The sequence below is a fragment of the Numenius arquata genome, chromosome 3 (genome assembly GCF_964106895.1).
Source record: "Numenius arquata chromosome 3, bNumArq3.hap1.1, whole genome shotgun sequence".
Taxonomy (NCBI): Eukaryota; Metazoa; Chordata; class Aves; order Charadriiformes; family Scolopacidae; genus Numenius; species Numenius arquata.
In genome coordinates this window covers 37,368,499-37,386,201 of record NC_133578.1, presented here as the reverse complement: position 1 = coordinate 37,386,201, position 17,703 = coordinate 37,368,499, and positions in this window count along the sequence as shown.

Below are 17,703 nucleotides of genomic sequence, written 5' to 3'. Positions count from 1 at the left end.
CTAGGTAACAATATTATAACCCATGCATTCTTCTGTATGAGTCTCTGGTTGCACTTAGCTCATCACTCGAGTCTGCTACTACCATGCATGATTCAGTTGAAAATATTGTGCTGGAAAGAAAAAGTGTTTATGTACCCCAGTTGTGTGGTGAAAAAGTGAGCAAATGCTCCTGTTCTGTGTGCATAAAAAAGGGGTAAGATCTTTACTGACAAACTAGAAATGTAAAAATCCTGCTTGAGAATAGAAATATTAATGCGTATCTATCTGGGAGGTCATTTTCAGAGCTCTCTTTCATTGTATGTACCTTATGGATACACCACAATTTCCGGCGCAGGAGTGTAGGTGTGTATTGTGGTTGAAAATACACAGCTACTCAGCTGCTATGTACCTGCCCAGCTGAACAAATACTCTGCCTGCAGCAGAATGTGAGCAGCATGCCCCCAGGCAATGTGCAGCCAGCTATTAGATTTCAGTGTGGCTTAGGAGTTGTCTACACACAATCCATACTTCTGCTTTAAACAAGAGAGGAATAAGGGAACTATTTGGGGCACTTTAAGCCCTGTTGTAAAACTGCCAAATTAATTTTGTATCTGACGTATTACTTGTTAAGTATCTGATCTATTCTGCCAACAGACTGAATTCTATTCTAATGCAAATGAAAACCAAATTAAGTTAGGCAAACACTAGAATCCTTCTGTCTCCTCTTTTTTTGTGTCTCTTCTACCATGTTCTAGGAATGACTCTTGCCAGCTTAATAAAATATTTGATTTTGATGAACGCTACTGTTGTAAAATAAGAATCTTTATTCATCCACAGCTTGACAATGTCTCGCAGGCTTGAAGTCATTAGTATAGATAAATTGAAATCACATCTCAGTACGTGAGGTGTTGCTGATGATCTGCAGTTTTTCCCTGCAACCTCTTTTATGACCTTCTTCTTAAACAATTGGATCCAAAAAGTGAAGGAGGAAGGAGAAATCTTTCCTACAGAGACATCTGCCAAAGTGGTGCTGAAGTTGCCCGAACTAGCATGCACAAATGCCTGGGAGCATCTCTCATGTGAAAGATGCGTCTCACATGGGCCGTGTTTACCAGTTTGGTAACCTGTTGCTGGGGCGAGCTGGGCTAGTGCACGCACTCATGCTCTCCCTCCCTTTCTCTCTCTCAGAAAGCCCTCAAGGCTCCTTGTCACTTTCTCCAGACCTCCTTTTTCTTGCTGAGCATATTTCTACTCATTCCCTCTTTCATATACTGTGATTCTTTGTTCTAGTGGGATCTCTACTTTATCCCTTCTCCAGTGTTTGTTCATAAGTGATATGCATAACCTATAGGTACTACCTTCTGTCCTATGAATTTGCACAAAAATAGGTGGTGTGAATCCTACCATCATGTAAATGCAGTTATAATATGAAGTTTTAATAGTTCAAAAGGTTTGAGATAGATATATATATATATATATATATATATGACAAGTAGACTTTAGTGCAAAAAAGTATTTGTAGTACCATGGAAATCAGAATTTATAGAAAATTTATGCTTAGAGAGCAGCTTTGAAGGAATTAGTCTGTTAACGACAAATATAAGCATTGAAAGTAATGGTCATTGTACAGGTTCAACAAAGTGTTTACTATTTTGCAAATGAACCCAGCTAAAATTTCAAATTGATATTTCCAGCTTAGTTTTTAGGACTACAAAAATGAGCTTTAATACTTTCTTAAAATAGAACATTGTGCAATAGTGTGATGTAGTTGAGACATTGAGGCCGGCAGATAAAACAACGCAAACTGTTCTGAAAGAAGCATCCTCCCAGGTGTGTCCCAGAGCCCTTGTCCTCAGCTATCCTGTGCCTGGGATCTGCAGCCTGGGTGCTGGGGTCCTTTACATAGAAATCAGGGACCTGGGGAGAGGAAAAGAAAGCAGGAGAGGAAGAAAATGTGTGTCTAGTTCCGTTTGAACCTAAGGCAGGGTCTAGTACCTTGGAAGTGCTTGTTAAAGTCACAAGTGTTTTCATATCCTCTTACTTGTTTCAATCATATAAACCTCTAGTAGAAACTGATCTATTCTGTGCTCCTACAGGGCCCAGTGTGTCTTATCCTGAGCTCCAATGCCTAAACACAGCACAAGCTACAATGAGAACTATGAGTGTATATCTCTGAATCCACAGTGATGTATAATTGTCAGACACCTGTTTTATGTGTAAAAAATACTTAGTGGCAGAAAAAAATTCACAAACAATTTGGACTCTCAGAAAAAATGTCATAAGGATCCTTTATAAAATCTATGAAACCCAGTGTCATTACTTATGTAAAAAGAATTTATTGGTGACACCAATTGAGTGATGCTAATTAGACCTATAAAATACTTGTAGCATGATCTGTAAATGATATTTAAAAAACCCACCCAATACTGTACATGTGGAATTGTATGAAGCTATACCTGCAAATGTACAACTCTGCGTGAAAAAACCCCACCTTTAAGTAAATCTTACACATGTAATTTTAGTCTGAAGACTGTAATATGTAAGCTGCCAAATAATGTAAAGCATTGCCTGCTGTACACCCTGGGAGCAAAGCAAAATGGATGTGCTGAAGTTGTAAGAATAGCAATAGCCATAAGGACAGAATGTGATAAATACATAGGGTGGATTTCTCATCAAGTACAGAGTTTCTGCTGAAAGTGAGCTCATCTCAGAATGCAGTGTGGTATTCTGAAACAGGTTTTGTTTTTCTGTTGTTTTTAAGTGTTCTCTCCTTGTTTTCTATGACTGAATGAAGTCCACTGTGTATTGGAAGTACTTTGGATAAATTTAGACTGAAGAAAGTTCAGGACAAACTTATTGGTGATTTTTTCCTTTGATAGATCTGTGATACGGAGTTTGTAATGGGTGTATAAAGAAGCAATAGCCAATCTAGATTTGAAAGATAAACATTTAAAAAGCCTAAGATGTGCAAAAGAGGAAACATGAACAAAATGATCACTGTTCTCCTAACCTGTTTAATTTTAGCTCCTTGAGAAGTTTAGAAGAATGGCTTTGGAAGCTCTAGAGAAAAGAGGGTGTTTGTTCCTATCTTGACAACCATACAAATATATTCAGGTGTAGAAATTAATTTAAACTCTAACAAAGCCATGGGTCCAAATGGTTTATATTCAGGATGTGATTTTTTTTTTCTGCAGTGATGGATCCAGGTAGGAGGGAAATGAAGTGCTGCAGTTGAGGGTTTTGAGAGTTTAATTTGGAGTGAGAAATGGGTGGGGGAGGCTGGATTCAGTTTCCTGACCTGTGAGGTGTTATTACTGGTTAGCTATTGGGGTGCTGGACAAAGCATCACATTAAGAAAGGTTTATTTTATCATGTAAAAATGAGATATGCATGTGCTGGAAACCCTCATTCTAGGCAGCCATTATATATTGCTCAAATAATAAGCTACGTGCAGATAGGTCCACTTTTTCACTTTATGAAACCATATAATTTCCTGATGTCTTAATCTCGAAATATTCTCAGCAGGCTTTCCCAACTTTCTAACCGGTTAAGGCTCTTAGGACTGTTAGCCATTCAGGACTAGCATGATCAGTAGCCAGCCACAGGTACAGAATAGCACTTGGAACACCCTGGTCTGTACGTGCTGGGAACTACTCTCTTAATTCCATGTCTGTGTCTCCGAGCTTGAGATGCTGAACCGCTGCAGGCTGGACACTGCTGTTGTATACTTCTCCTACAGTGATGCTGACCTACTTTAATTGCTTGGTCTTCAGAGTATGACTTTGAAATCCACTATAATCAAACTGAATTTGTAAGACCTGCTGTAAGATTTCACAGCTAGAGTCTTTTGCAAGATATGCTTTCTCTGAATTATGCTCAGGGAATGGATTTTGCGTAGCTTTTTTTTTTGTTTGTTTTTTGTAGTATATCTCCTTAAAAATTCACCTTCACATATTCTATATGTAGAAGGAACAGAGCAGAGATGGAGAGATGGATAGAAATTCCTTTGTCAGGAAGTGTAGTGACAGGACAAGGGGTAATGGTTTTAAATTGGAAGAGGGGAGATTTAGATTAGATATTAAGAAGAAATTCTTCACTGTGAGGGTGGTGAAGCACTGGAACAGGTTGCCCAGGTAAGTTTTTAAGGCCAGGCTGGATGGGGCTTTGAGCAACCTGCTCTAGTGGAGGTATCCCTGCTCATGGCAGGGGGGTTGGAACTAGATGGTCTTTAAGGTCCCTTCCAATTCTAACCATTCTATGATTGTATGATTCTATGAAATAGACCAAGAAAATCTATAACTCTTAAGTGAAAGCATCAAAAAGTATCCATATTTTTTCTTATACAGTTGTTCCTGTAAACTTCAATTCAACTTTATTCTGGAAGTGAAAAAAGCTGTGGAAAATAGAAGGTTGGAATATATTTTATTAAAGAGACAAATGAATCTTGCTGCCTTCGGTCTTCTTGCAGTTGTCTGTATTTCTTGTTCCCAAAATCACCAGTCCCATACAGGACAAGAGAAGCTCCTCCAGTCAACTGCCAGAAGAATTCCATGTTACTCCCATGATCAGTCATATACTCGAATTGCTGAGTACTTAAGTCCCAGATGATTAAACTAACTTGATTAAAGAAAAACGTTCAGGTTAACCTAGATATTCACATTTGATTTTAGAGCAGTTGCACATATATTAGTTGAACATAAGTAGAGAGAAATTTTGAATTATTTGCTTAGCTTTATATGTCAAACAATATAGCAATTATATGAGGGTTGAGTTGCACATTGTTTAAATGCTTATTGCCAAATCCTGATCAAAACTTTCCTGCAAAAATAAGACTTCATGTATTAGCCGGAAAGAGACCTATTTCCTCTAAATGTCATTAAACCCCCTCAAGCTACTAGCAGTCTCTAAAGTCATATGAAGGCTATTACTTAGAGTTTCTGTAAACTTGGGGAGGAAGGTGGAGAAAAAAGATGGGGAAAAATCCCAAACCAAAACACCTGACCAACTCTCTGTCACCTTCTGGAATACCTTCTCATCTCAGATCAAAAGTCTGGCTTGAACAATGAATGCTCTTAACTTAAGAGTAGCTGAAGCAGTTGGCAGGCAAGTGAGAGTAGCTACACTGTCATCCATCTCTAACTACATATTTAATTTGGTAAGTATATAAGTTGTGAGAACATCCAAATATTGATTATAGTCTGTGGGAACTGGCTGTTTTCTTTAGATGGAATGAGATCCTTTAATATGCACCTCTATCAAACATTTGAGAGCATTAGGCTGCTGTGGCTGAGCTTCATACGCAGTTTAGTGAGATGTTTCCAGAAAAATTCATATATATATATTAGGCATCCAAATGAAGAATTTGGAATTAATGAAAATCAACCTTCACGTTTCAAAACATTAAGAGATTAAATTTGAAATTACTTAATTGTGGTATATGAAATATGCAAAAATCTGAGTTTTGAGCAAAGATTTTTTTTCAGAAAAAGAAAAGTTTTATAGCAGTAGGTGCTTCAAATTGTCCCAAAGTGTGATTTTTCTGTAGGGAAAAGTATCCTTTAAAAATTTGGTTCTGCTGTTAATAAATAACCCAGAGCTGAAATTTCAATTTTCAGAAGAGCACAAGAATAGATTATACTAAGAAATAGGAAAACAAATTTTCACTTCCTAGGGAAAGAAACAGATTGTGTTTCCTAATGACTTTGCATTTGTTCAAGTAATTTTGTAGTCAGTTCAGGATGAATCTGAATTGTATCAACATTTATTATTATTACTAATATCTGGACTATAATAACTAAAACAGAAGTATAAAAATGCTCATGGACAGTTGATACTAGGGAGGGGATGGAGTATGTGCATACACCCCCCTCCAAAAATAATTAAGAATGTACCCAAACATTCTGGCCAAAATGAGCCAGATCCTCCTTAATTTCCTGTTGTTGTTTTCTTCTAGACAAACCAAGCTGAAAAAAGACACAGATTTAATTTGGTAAGGAATATGCTGTCTGTCTGATGCCTTGTTTTCTGCTTGCTTGGGTCTTGCCAACAATTATCTTGTCAAAAGGTAATGTAGGCAAAAGAGGAGCAGTTAGAAAACTTCTGATAGAGGTAAACTTTTTTTTACTGCAATAAAACTTGATCTAAAAACAATCAAATGTTATTATTTAAAGAGTTTATCTGCTTGTTTTCCCGTAAGAAAAATACTGCTTGTACAATTGACATTTTCTGGACCTGAATCCCTGCACATCAATGCAGATTATGGCACAAAAGAGATTTAGACCTGAAATTAAGATTAATTAGAGAAGCATAATTTAGAGCTGAGTCTGTGCTGTTTTCCCATGCTGTTTGTTGAAAAGATGTAGCTAGAATCCTCCTACCCTCAAAATGTCCTCATAAGACCTGAGACATTAGGACTTTGTAGCTGGGGGCAACGTGGGACATGACAGACTGCTGTCTTCCATGCCAATGTGGCAATATCTGTAGGAAGGAACAATCTCTTTTTAGACTTTTATTGATTAGTATAATTAACTTTGAAGTCTGAGCAATTATTCTCCTTTTTAGTTTGTTTTTTTTTAGCTTTAAATGTTTGTTTCTTGCTCAGATCCAAGCAAGCTCTAGTGTCCAAAAGATGATCTGTTTCTTTCCAAAAATAACAGTTGAAAAATATTACCTCTTCCATCAATACTTGACTTATTTGTGTCCTTAAATCATCTTGGATGAAACAATGCTGGTACTTTTGGTGTGTATGTGGTTATTTGCAAACTCTGCCCAGTGAGAAATTGGATATTTGTTTGAAGTCACGTCATGTATAGAGGCTATAAATATACATCTGGATCAATGTCCATTTAGACATTGGATTTCTTGACACAATGACATATCTGACTTGGCACTACTTCTACCTATTAGACAAGCTTAGGGGAGAAAAGAGATCTTGTAATAGATGTGGCTTGAAATGTTATAGAATCGTCAAAGTAGGAGTGAGGAAGGATGGGCATTCTGTGGTGGGGTGGAAAATACGGTCTTCTGTTGGCTTTAGAGCTGCAAGAATAACTTTTGATAGCAGCTCATGGCAAGCTTTAAAGATTTGTAAAAAGATGTACGTCAGCTCTCAGGCAGTGTCCTGGCTTGTTTGGGATAGAATTTTGGCTTGAAGATGTCTTTTGTACTTGGATGCAGTAAATGCAAGGGTTCAGGCTAAAAGGCAAAATGAGATCGAATTTACTGCTTGGATTTTTCTTTCAGGAAGACTTGGAAACTGATTATGCATTTAATAATGCAGAAGCATAGGATGGCTGAAACATAATTTTCTTTCTTTACTTTTGTAGTTCTTTTGTAAAGGTTACAATATCATCTTTTGAAGCAAGTTCATACACTTTGGGTTTTTTATGTTTACTGTAACAGCAAATATTGAAAGTATGGTGATGTTATTTGCCTTAAATTTGGGGTGGGAGGGAGGCAGGATCCTGGAGCTTAGTAACAGAAGGAGAAACTTTTATTATTAAGTTTGTATCTGTTAATACTTGTAGTGTGTACAAATTAAAAAAATCTTACACCTTTTAAAGGAGACATTAACAGGGTGATAATCAAAATACTTTCTTCTCCTTTACAAAGATGTGATTTTGCTGTTTTTGCTGAGTTAGCATGATATCATAATTAATTTGCTACTGTGTAATCTAGTTATGAGATAGTTAAAAAACGTGTTCTTTAACAATGCTTAAATACCTACTGCATTGGCTTTTGGTAGTAATTCTGGAAAATTATTTTCTCTTTTGCTGAATGGAAGTTTCAGACTAAAATTACCAAATAATTACACCAGGTTTGTGCAGAAAATATGCCCCCGTTTCTTCCGAGGGAGAACTGAATTGTGACTTCCAGTTCCAATTATGCTCAATCACTTCTGAATGTGTGATTCAATAACACTTTTGATGAATAATTTGTGATACCTGCTAATTTACTGGGGCCGCAACCATATTTCTATATGTTTTCAGTATCTAGTGCAATGTGACCTTGTCTCACAGTTCTGAACTCTATATTGTGACTGTAATTAACATGCGTTAATAATAATATCAACTATTTATTGAATTTAATCTGAAAATTATTGTGACTGAGTGACTAAGAAAATTGTGATGGTGCTTGTAACAGTTCAAGAGTAAAAAAAAGCAGCAAAACATTGTTACAGAAGTATTTTGTTTTGAACTTTTCTGTCTGTGCTTAAATATTCACAAAAGTTTGGAAATGGTTTTTGGCACCTCATTGCCATGGCAATCAACTCTGTGCGTGCTATAGTTGCATGAGTCAGTGAGAAACAGAAACCCAACCATACTTTCAACCGCTGTATTTGTTTACATTTATGTATGCTGTGAAGAAAATGTTTTGCTTCCCCTATTAGCCATGAATAAAGTGTAGCAGCAGAAGCCACAAGAGGATGTAGGGCGGGGAGGGATATGTAGACAAACACCGGAGGAAGAAAATGTTGAGGTAAATATAATCCTTGGTTGTTATTCACAAATTATGGAAATGCAGAGTGCAGCAATGATTGGGGCTGTCTGCTGCCAGAACAAAGATGCTGAAGACTTTATATTGGCTGGTATAGTAGTCTTTCTGGTAGTACTAATGCCAAGGATGTTATTGCATTCTGTCAAGAAATCATGAGACTCTAAACTTAAGGATCAAAAATTCAAAATAAGGTTTTTATGTCATACCTTTATTTTTAATTTTCACAGGGTGCTCTTTGTCTGAAATTTGGTTTCTGCTTGAATTTTTATCTCTTTTTTTTTCTTTTGCCTGTGTGATTCATAATTTCAAAAATTTGCTTGAAAAGGCTTTGAAATATGTAATAGAGGCTGTGGTACTTATAGCGAAGCAGGGAAAGGTAAGTTTAAGAGGGCAATGTTTCTATCTAGTCTGGGTCTGTCTGTCTTTTCAGCCTTCCACATTTCTGAGACGTCAGGTTGTTAAATAAGGATCGTGTTCTCCAGACAGATTATTTTTTACTTTTTTTGCTTCATGAAGTGTTGCCGAGGGCAGGAACTAGTTGAATCAAATAAAGGGGCAACGGAAAACAGACTATGTGGTTTGGTTGCCTGTAAAAACTTAAGCCTAAGGGGAAGCATGGCTGTGAGACCTGGGTAAAGCCACCTCAGATACAACCTGTAGTGCCCACTGACCTTCAGACAGTTGAGGTACTGTCTGCTGTGTTATATAATTTTCCTTCTTTCTTAAGCCTCAGTACTAGCATTTGCCTAAAACGAGATCTTCACTACTTAAATCATCCTTGTATTGAAGGGAAAACTTTGAGGCTGGGATATTTAGCTGGATGAGTATGAGTTTGCTTTAGTTACAGCAGGGATGGGATAACTGGGGTCGGGGAGAGCAGCAGTGTGCTTTCAGCTTCTCTTTGGAGTGTGATTTTTCTCTTGTGCAAAGGAACAAAATAGAAAAAGGTCTCAGACGCCTCTTTGCGGGATGGGAGGTGGAAAGGGCAGAAAAGCATGGAGTCTTGCCCCATTTCCCTCCATCCACCACTCAGTGCTAACTGGGAAGTCTGTAAAAATAGATTTTTGCTGCGTCAGCTTGTGTCCCCTTCAAATATGAAAGTCAAACTCTACCTACGCCATCCAGTAAATAATGTTGGTGTGTAAAAACTCCCTCATCTTCTACTGGAACTTGATGTCTTTATACCCCTTGTTCAACAGATGCACCCTTCTGAGCTCTGCGTTTGAGCAATGAAACAGCCAGATTGCTGGTGGCCTGTAATATTAATAACACTTTCTTTTGGAACAACACTGTAAATACGATCCAAGGCAGTGGGTTGACAGAACGTTGGATTGTCCAGTGCCTAGTGCCAGATCACTGCCACCTTCCCTGCACACCCACTACTTGCCGTAAGGTCCAACGGTTCTGTCTCTTGGGTTTTTTCAGTCTTTTTCTGTGCTTTTAGAAGTATTAAATCATTAAATCAGCTGAATTGTACTAAATTTATTTAAGCTTCTAAACTTTTTTGGAGCGCTTTTCTCAATGTGGGGTTTCATCAAAGGTGTGCTGTTTAGCATCAGATGAGAAAACTTTGAGAATGAAATCACAGTGATATGTCCCAACTCTTGTATGACTTATTTGAGGTGTTTGGGCAAATGGCACTTGTGGCTATTTTCTTCCCCTAACTCCTTTTTGCATTTGTGAAGACAGAAGCTGCTTCATGAGCTTCCTTTACAGCTTCTTTTGGAGGGACCTCCAACTCTGTTTCTAGACCAGAGCTCCCAGGACATTTAAACATTGGAACTTTTGGATGTTTATTTGGATTATTTCTTTCTGGATTTCCTCATTGGTGAATGTATAGTGCTGTGCAAAACTGATGGTAATGCCCAAAATGTAATGCAAAGAGGAAAAGAAAAAGCTATGAAACTAATGTGAGCTGATGTAAGCTGCCAAGGAAATGACAAAAGGGTAAAAAAATGGAATAATTTTTTCTGACAAAAAATAAAAGACAAATAAAAGGTAGAGGGCTGTGCAAGAACCCTTTGCTTTCTCTCCTGGATCTGCTTTGTCCTTATGCTTGTAGTGAGATCTCCCCTGGCAGCGTTTGTGAAGGATATTTTTTGTGAAAAGCCAGTTTAAGAAATGAAGCAGCAGGGAAGGTGGAATTACCGTGAATTATTTCTCTCTCTCTCCCTGATCTGGTTCTGTTTCTCTCTCTGGCAATCCTGCCAGTAGCAGAGCAAGGCAGGCAATTCCAATTTGACAATGTTGATCTTTTTTTTTCTGTTGAGGTTTACGTTAAGCTTACTGGTTTAGAGGGCTACAGTCAGGGACGTTTACCTTTACAGATAGTATGATGTGCTGTTGCCAGCCACCTCCAATTCTTCCTTATCCTGTAAAACTCATTAGCAGCAGTGTGTTTTGCAACATGTGGGGAATACTACATATATAGTGACAATTTATGAGAAAAAAAAATCTCACTAGTCTTTAATTATCTATCCTGAGGTATTAGTTGTGTGCTTTTACTTACTCCCACCCTTACTCCTATGTAACAAAGAGCTTTTTTGGATAATGAAACCGTAGCTAGGTAGGAGAGCTGATGTTTCTGTGGGTAAATGTTATGGCACTATTTAAAAATTAAGGATAGAAATTAAATAATTAGAAATATTTGAAGCAGACTGAGCTCAGGAACTCTACTGGAACCTACTATTTTCTGATTACCTTTTATAAAGCAAGAATCAGCATTGCTAGAAGTGGATTCCCATTTGTAAAGAGTAGGTTCTTTGATTCTCCAGTTTAGGTACAGCAGTGTAGGACTGATCTGCCCATGCTGGATTTTTTTGACTCTACTGACATCCCTGCCCAGCTCCCATGTTCAATTCAAAGCTAAGGCACTTTACAGCCTCCAGCAGTCTAAGCTGATTTAAGCTTTCGTTGGAGCTTAAACATTTGGCAATTTGGGCTGTTCATAATTTTAAAAATGCAGTAAAGTTGGTTGCCTGGGGTCTTTTGGTGTGGGTTTGTTTTTTGGTTTTTTGTTTTTGTTTTTGTTGTTTTTTTTTCCCCTTCTCAACTTTCACCTGCTTTGTGGCTTTTATTGCTTTCCAAACAAGTTCATTTGCTAGCTCTGGATTTTTTTGTCTGCTATGAAGTGTTTAACAGGATAGCTTAAGCTTTGTTCACATGTGGTTTCTGAAACATTTCAGAGTGAAGCCAGCATGGATGTACAGCACTGGCAACAACACACTTGCTAAATTGTCTGACAACCAAGATGTGCACATACATTAGGTGTATTTATATGGCTGTTTTAGCAGTTTACTGGATGTTTTTGCAGTGTGCAACATGGCAGGTGCCACTGGAAGGCTTGCAAGCTGTTTAAAGTGATCCTTCACTAACCCTGTGTGCTGTATTCATAACTTTTGCTAAAAAACATACCCTAAGTAAACCATGCACATTGTGTGATTGTGATTTGACTGAAATTAATTATTCAGGTAGTTATTGACCATCACTGAACTATTGATTTCTATCCTAATTGAGCTATCACGGTTCCCTGCTGGGTCTTCAGCTCCCTGCCACTAATTATTTTGGTCTATAGATCCTTTCAAGAAGTCATATGTAAAAAGCTGAAAGCAGAAATACTACTTTATATTTATATTCAGAGCAATCCATTGCTGACAGTCATTGTAATACAGTTCAGGAAAACAGAGCTAGAGGGTAATTGCCTGGAAAGTTGGATTTTAACTTCTTGTACGTAGGAGTGCTGAGATTTTAGCATGACAGCTCAGGGATGCAATAGAGAAATGCGTAATACAACAAAGTAAGAAATAATTAAGGCAATGCAAAATAAAGAAGCGGAAGCCAGGAAGAACTGATAAGAGACAGTAGGAACTGGAACACTCCATTGTGTTTTTGGTAGGAATAAATGTAAGAGCAACTTGGAGACTATGCAGCTTGATTAAGCCTCGTACTATCAAGAGAGCTGTAGCTGGACAGACAGCTGCCTGCTGATGGAAGAAGTCAGGAACGCAAAAAACTTCAGAAAAATCATCAGAAAGAAACGATGTCCTGTTGCTGAAGAACTGAGGCAAAAATATCAACTGGTTGGAATTCCAAGTAAATAGCAAATTAATTAGTTTCTCTTGTTTTGGTTTGTGGTTTTCTTTTTTTCCCTGTAGGTTCTGAATAGAAGCCACTCTTTGTTCCTTCAGTTTTTCCATCTCTCACTTGAACTGAAACGATTTCTGTGCGCAAGTGAGTACTAATTCTCCACATATGTTGGATAGAAAATTGGATATACATAACAGGTGAACCAGAAAATGCCACATTTTTTTCAGCCTATTTCATTTCAGTATTTCAGTGATGTGCAATCCTTAGGAAAATTTGATCTAAAAGTGTTACTATGCTTTTTTAGGGAAAAAAAAAAGTGGCTGAATTTATTAAAGCTATTTAAAGTATGGGTATAATTCATTAAGGTCATTTTTCAGTAGGGGTTTCTATCTCTCTTATGTACTGTAGGTATGTTATGCAGCTATATCAGGCAGAACTTAAAACCATAGACATTTAAATAGCATAAAGAGAAGAATGTTGGCAGAAATAAGGTGCTTAATAATCAGAAGACTCTAGTATAAATGAAAGAGCCTAACCTAAAGAGCTTAAATTTTCCACTTACGCATTATTTGCATGTGCATAATGCAATGGTGTTGCGCTGAAAGTAAAATGGAGAAGTTGTGGAGTAGTCCAGCATATTCTAAGGGTATTTAATTCCTATATATTTCACAATGTGGAAAGAAAAACCGTCCTGGAAGATTGTGAACTCTGATTCCACACAGATGATGTGCTGTAGGAGAGGATTGTTATTGTCAATGAGACATCTACAAAACATATGTAGAAAGTCTTTAGCAAAATAGCTGTTAGCAGAGAAGACAGTAAACAACTGTCTTCCCAGTGTTGCTCCAGACTAACGCAGTGAGAGGGTGAAGAGGCTGTACAAACATGGCATCAGAACTCAGTGCTGAGTTTTCACGCCTGAAGAACAGTAGCTTTTCTAGTCAAGGAGGCTTCTCTAGCTATTGGTTTTTAACCTCTGGAACTGCCTGTGCTTTATCCTGAAAGATACTCTCCAGACCTCTAAACAAGGAAACATCCCAGATTTTTTCTGGGAGGAATCACTGTTTTGCATTTTATTCCTCAAGGCAGTCCTGTCAGTATTCAGATACCTCGCCAGTTTGAAAATAGTCTATCCCCAACTGTGTTACGATTGTTGCAATGGTATTTGTTGTAGGATACAATAATCTCCTTGCTATCTCTATGTTACTGGTATAGATGAGGCCTAGAACAGATTTCAGTTCACAGGTCCATATAGACATTTCGTTCCTGTTGATGAGAATGATGGGCCCTGAAGGGTCTAAAATCCCCTGAATGTCTGGTTTGAGCTTGTAAAAATGCAGCTTGAGTACGACTGGAGAGTAAACTACATGCTAGCCGTACATAACAATTTTTGATTTCTATGCTGCACTGAGCCAAAACAAAGGCATTCAGAAAGTTTTCAGCCATGGTTACTCCTACAGTAATAACTGCAGGTTGACATCCCCAGAGCCAATAATGAAGAGGTAACAGCTGTATTAGGCACTTTTTGTTGCTGTTGCTGCTTTAAATGAATGAGATGGAGAGGTGAAAAAGGGAGAAAGCACGAACAAACCGTTATAGTTAGAAGGCTGGATTCAGCCCTAGATTTATACTGATGTAAATGCATGGTAGACTCACTTTGTTATTGAGGGCGAGTTTGGAGTTACGCTGGTCTAAGTGCTTGACTTGTGTTGTGTGTACTGTATTAAACATGTTCCCACAGAAAGTACAAACTAAAGTGCTTTCCAGAGTCCATAACAGTTAGCATCCTTTGGGGACTTCCTCCCTGTTCTCATAATTTCACCGCTTCATTTATTCACTGAGTATTTTGCCATACAGCTGGGATAGATACTTGAGGGGCGGCTGATCCGTACACTTTGCTGTCTGCCCACCCACCCCCTCCATCCTATACCAATAACTCTTCTGGTAATAGCAGTGCAACCTCAAAAGCTTTTTTAAAACCATAATACCTTTAAGGTTTATGTGGTTTTTTGTTTTGTTTTATCTTGGTTTGGGTTTTTTTTTGTTTTTTTGTTAAATCTGGGCTTTTAATTCTACATCTGTTACATATTGCTAAAAGCCATTATAATAATATCTGAGGTAAAAGAGAAAAAGAAAGGAACAGTAGGATTTCTTTTAAAGGATGCTTTTAATACTGCTTTTACTGCAGATGCTTTCTGTCTCACAGCTAGGTGCAAACAAGATGACTATTCTGGTGAGATTTGTATAAAGGTAGTGACTTTTGTGATGAGGGCAGAAATTTTAGAGAAATGCATACTGCTTTACCCATAGCTTTGTTAGAAATTCCTATTTTTTTCTTTTATACATATAAATGCCTTTTAAACAGTCTTTATATGGGCTGTACGGTAATTGGAAATAAAACTTTTTCTATAATAGAAATGAATGTTAAGGAAAAAAAATAATCATCTAGAGAAGTACATAAGGGAATGCTGGTAGTTTCAGATGTGTCTGACCATAAACCACTAGCAAAGTGAGAAAGAAACAGCTTTTATTATGTCATCCAGAGCAGGTCCTGCCAATTTGCATCTGGACAGTCAATGTAAACCCCAAGGTTCGGAAAATTGTGTATGTCCCATCTTGCTCCATTTAGCTCCCACGGCTCCAGATAAAGAGGTCACCAGGCTCTTCCTTTGAAAGATTGATTCACCAACTGCAAAATTTCACTGTCAAGAATAATTCTTGCTGTTTAGCCTGCATTTTCACTGTCAGGAACATTTCTTTATGTTCAGTTTGTATTTGACCTTTCTTAAGTTCCTTTTATATTCTTGAAGAACTTCTTATAAATAGGCTTGTATAGATCCTACTCCTTGGTGATTTTTCTTTAGTTCTTACTTTCTGTCACTGTCAGTTGGTCCTGTTTCTAGTTAACTACATAATTTTTTTTTTTTTTTAATTCTTTAAAGAATTACTTTTTCTTAGAGGGAGACTATATAAACATGTGGCGCATAATTCCACATGTAATTGGTGTGTATATTTCAAGTGAAAAATCAAGTATATATTTTAAGTGAATCAATAAGACATGGTAGGAGTCTTTGGGGGATGAGATTCTTCCAGGGTCAATCTCAACACAGCAAACATGTTAAAGCTTTTGTATGTCCTGAAATATCATTTTCTTCTCACCAGCAATAAATACACAGTCTTGGTCACTGGGTACTCCACAAGAACGGGAGGTAGGCTTTGGTGCACTGTCCTTTAGAAAGCAAGGACCTATCTTAATGACCAGTTTCAACAGAAAATGTAACTAGGTATCATTTTTTAACTGCTTCTTATCCAGGCAAATAATGGATTATAATTGATTAGTAAATGTATTGGTTAATAGCTAATAACATTTCATCCCTCTGAAATTACAGACTCCATTACAGTCTGCATCTGTTCAAATGATATAGCAGGGATTTTAGGTGCAACATAGTTTCTTCAATTATCCCAAATAAATCAAGCAAGCAGTAACATTTCCCTTCCCTGCACTGGGTTCCATGGCTATAGCATGACAGCAGCCATGTGAAATTTCTCAGTGAAATTTTCATGGGAAATAGTATGCGTAGAAAAAATTTCTAAAAGCTCTTGGGAGTGATTTAAGCAAGGTATATGGACGTTTCTAATGAAAGACAAGTGTGCACGCAGACAAGTGCACTGTATTTAGAATGGTAGAGGAATGCACGTTTACAGATTTACCTCACCAAAAGCATTGAGAGAGCATTTCGTGGAGTTGGACTCAATGATCCTTATAGGTCCCTTCCACCTTGAGATATTCTATAATTCTGAATATTCCCTGCAAATGGCTCAGTCCAATTAAAGCACTTGGTTCTATGTCCTATTCTTTCTCTTTCATCTTGCTGCAAATCCTTTCATCCTTCTCTTACTACTGGGATTCATCGGTTTTAGTTTACATCTGCATTTGCAGATGACTCTGAAATACAAGCTCCTGCTTGACGGTTGTAAAGTTTCCACAGGCTTTGCTGGGTAGGATCAGAACTTGTACTTGAAGGATGGAAAAGTTTTTGTCCCTCTTCCTGCTAAATTATTGCTCGCGTAATTAATTAAAATACCCTAGCATATGTTTGATAAGGCACTACTCTGGCACTGTGGAAGGACCTAAATGTAGCTCAGATTTTTATTTTTTATTCTGTGCTTTTGTTGGGTTTTGGGTTGTTTTTTCTTTTTTTAATGTTTTTATTAAGAGAAGTGACCTTCTGCTGTCTTTGTGATTAAAACCATTGCAAATAATATGCAGCATTAGGATGAGACAATCTGCACTATGGTCTATTTAAATTTTAGTGCCACTTCTTGGCCTGGGTTTTGGTTTTTTGTTTTTGGTTTTTTTTTTTTTTTCACTGGTAAAAAAATATAGCTACAAAGCAGGAACAAACACATTTTGTAGAAGTGGAAACTTAAACAGATAAGAGACAAGCTACAAGTTAACATCTGTGGAAATATTAGGAAGATGCCTGCAGTATGTCTGGGATATTCAGTGCTTGTATCTGTACGTGACCAGGCGATTGTTGTGCTGACTGTTTGTATTTGCCTAACCTTCCATTATCAAATAAAATCCAGAACAAAATACAATTTCTGTCTGAGACAAATATGACTAGAATCCCCAGAAAGACTCTAAAGGTCAGATCACCTGTTTTGAAATATTGCTCCCCAGTATCTACAAGGTCTTAGTGACATTAAACAGTACAACGTGGAGTTTGCTAGAAGGTACCCCTGTTTTATATATATAAAGCATGAGCTGTAACCTAGACATAAATAAATAAGAAAAATATTCTGTGGTGAAAGACTTCCAACTCTGACCAGTGCTTGTGGAATAAGAATATTGTGGAAACTGCTTTTAATTTGGCAGCAGGTGAACTCCTAATCTCTCACGGTCCTGGCACTGTGTCTGCTGGTCTGGTCAGACAGTGGCTCTCTCACCGAGTCCAGGGACTATTGCTAAAACTGACTTCCACACGTATTTATTTGAAAAGAAAAAGGATGATTGCTTTATGCATAAATGGACAAATATTTGCATTTTATAATTGTTTACACAGAGATTAGGAAAACTGAATCATAACAAAGTGCTTTTCTTCCTTTGAAATGGGTTAGAATTTTAATTAGCCTTATTTC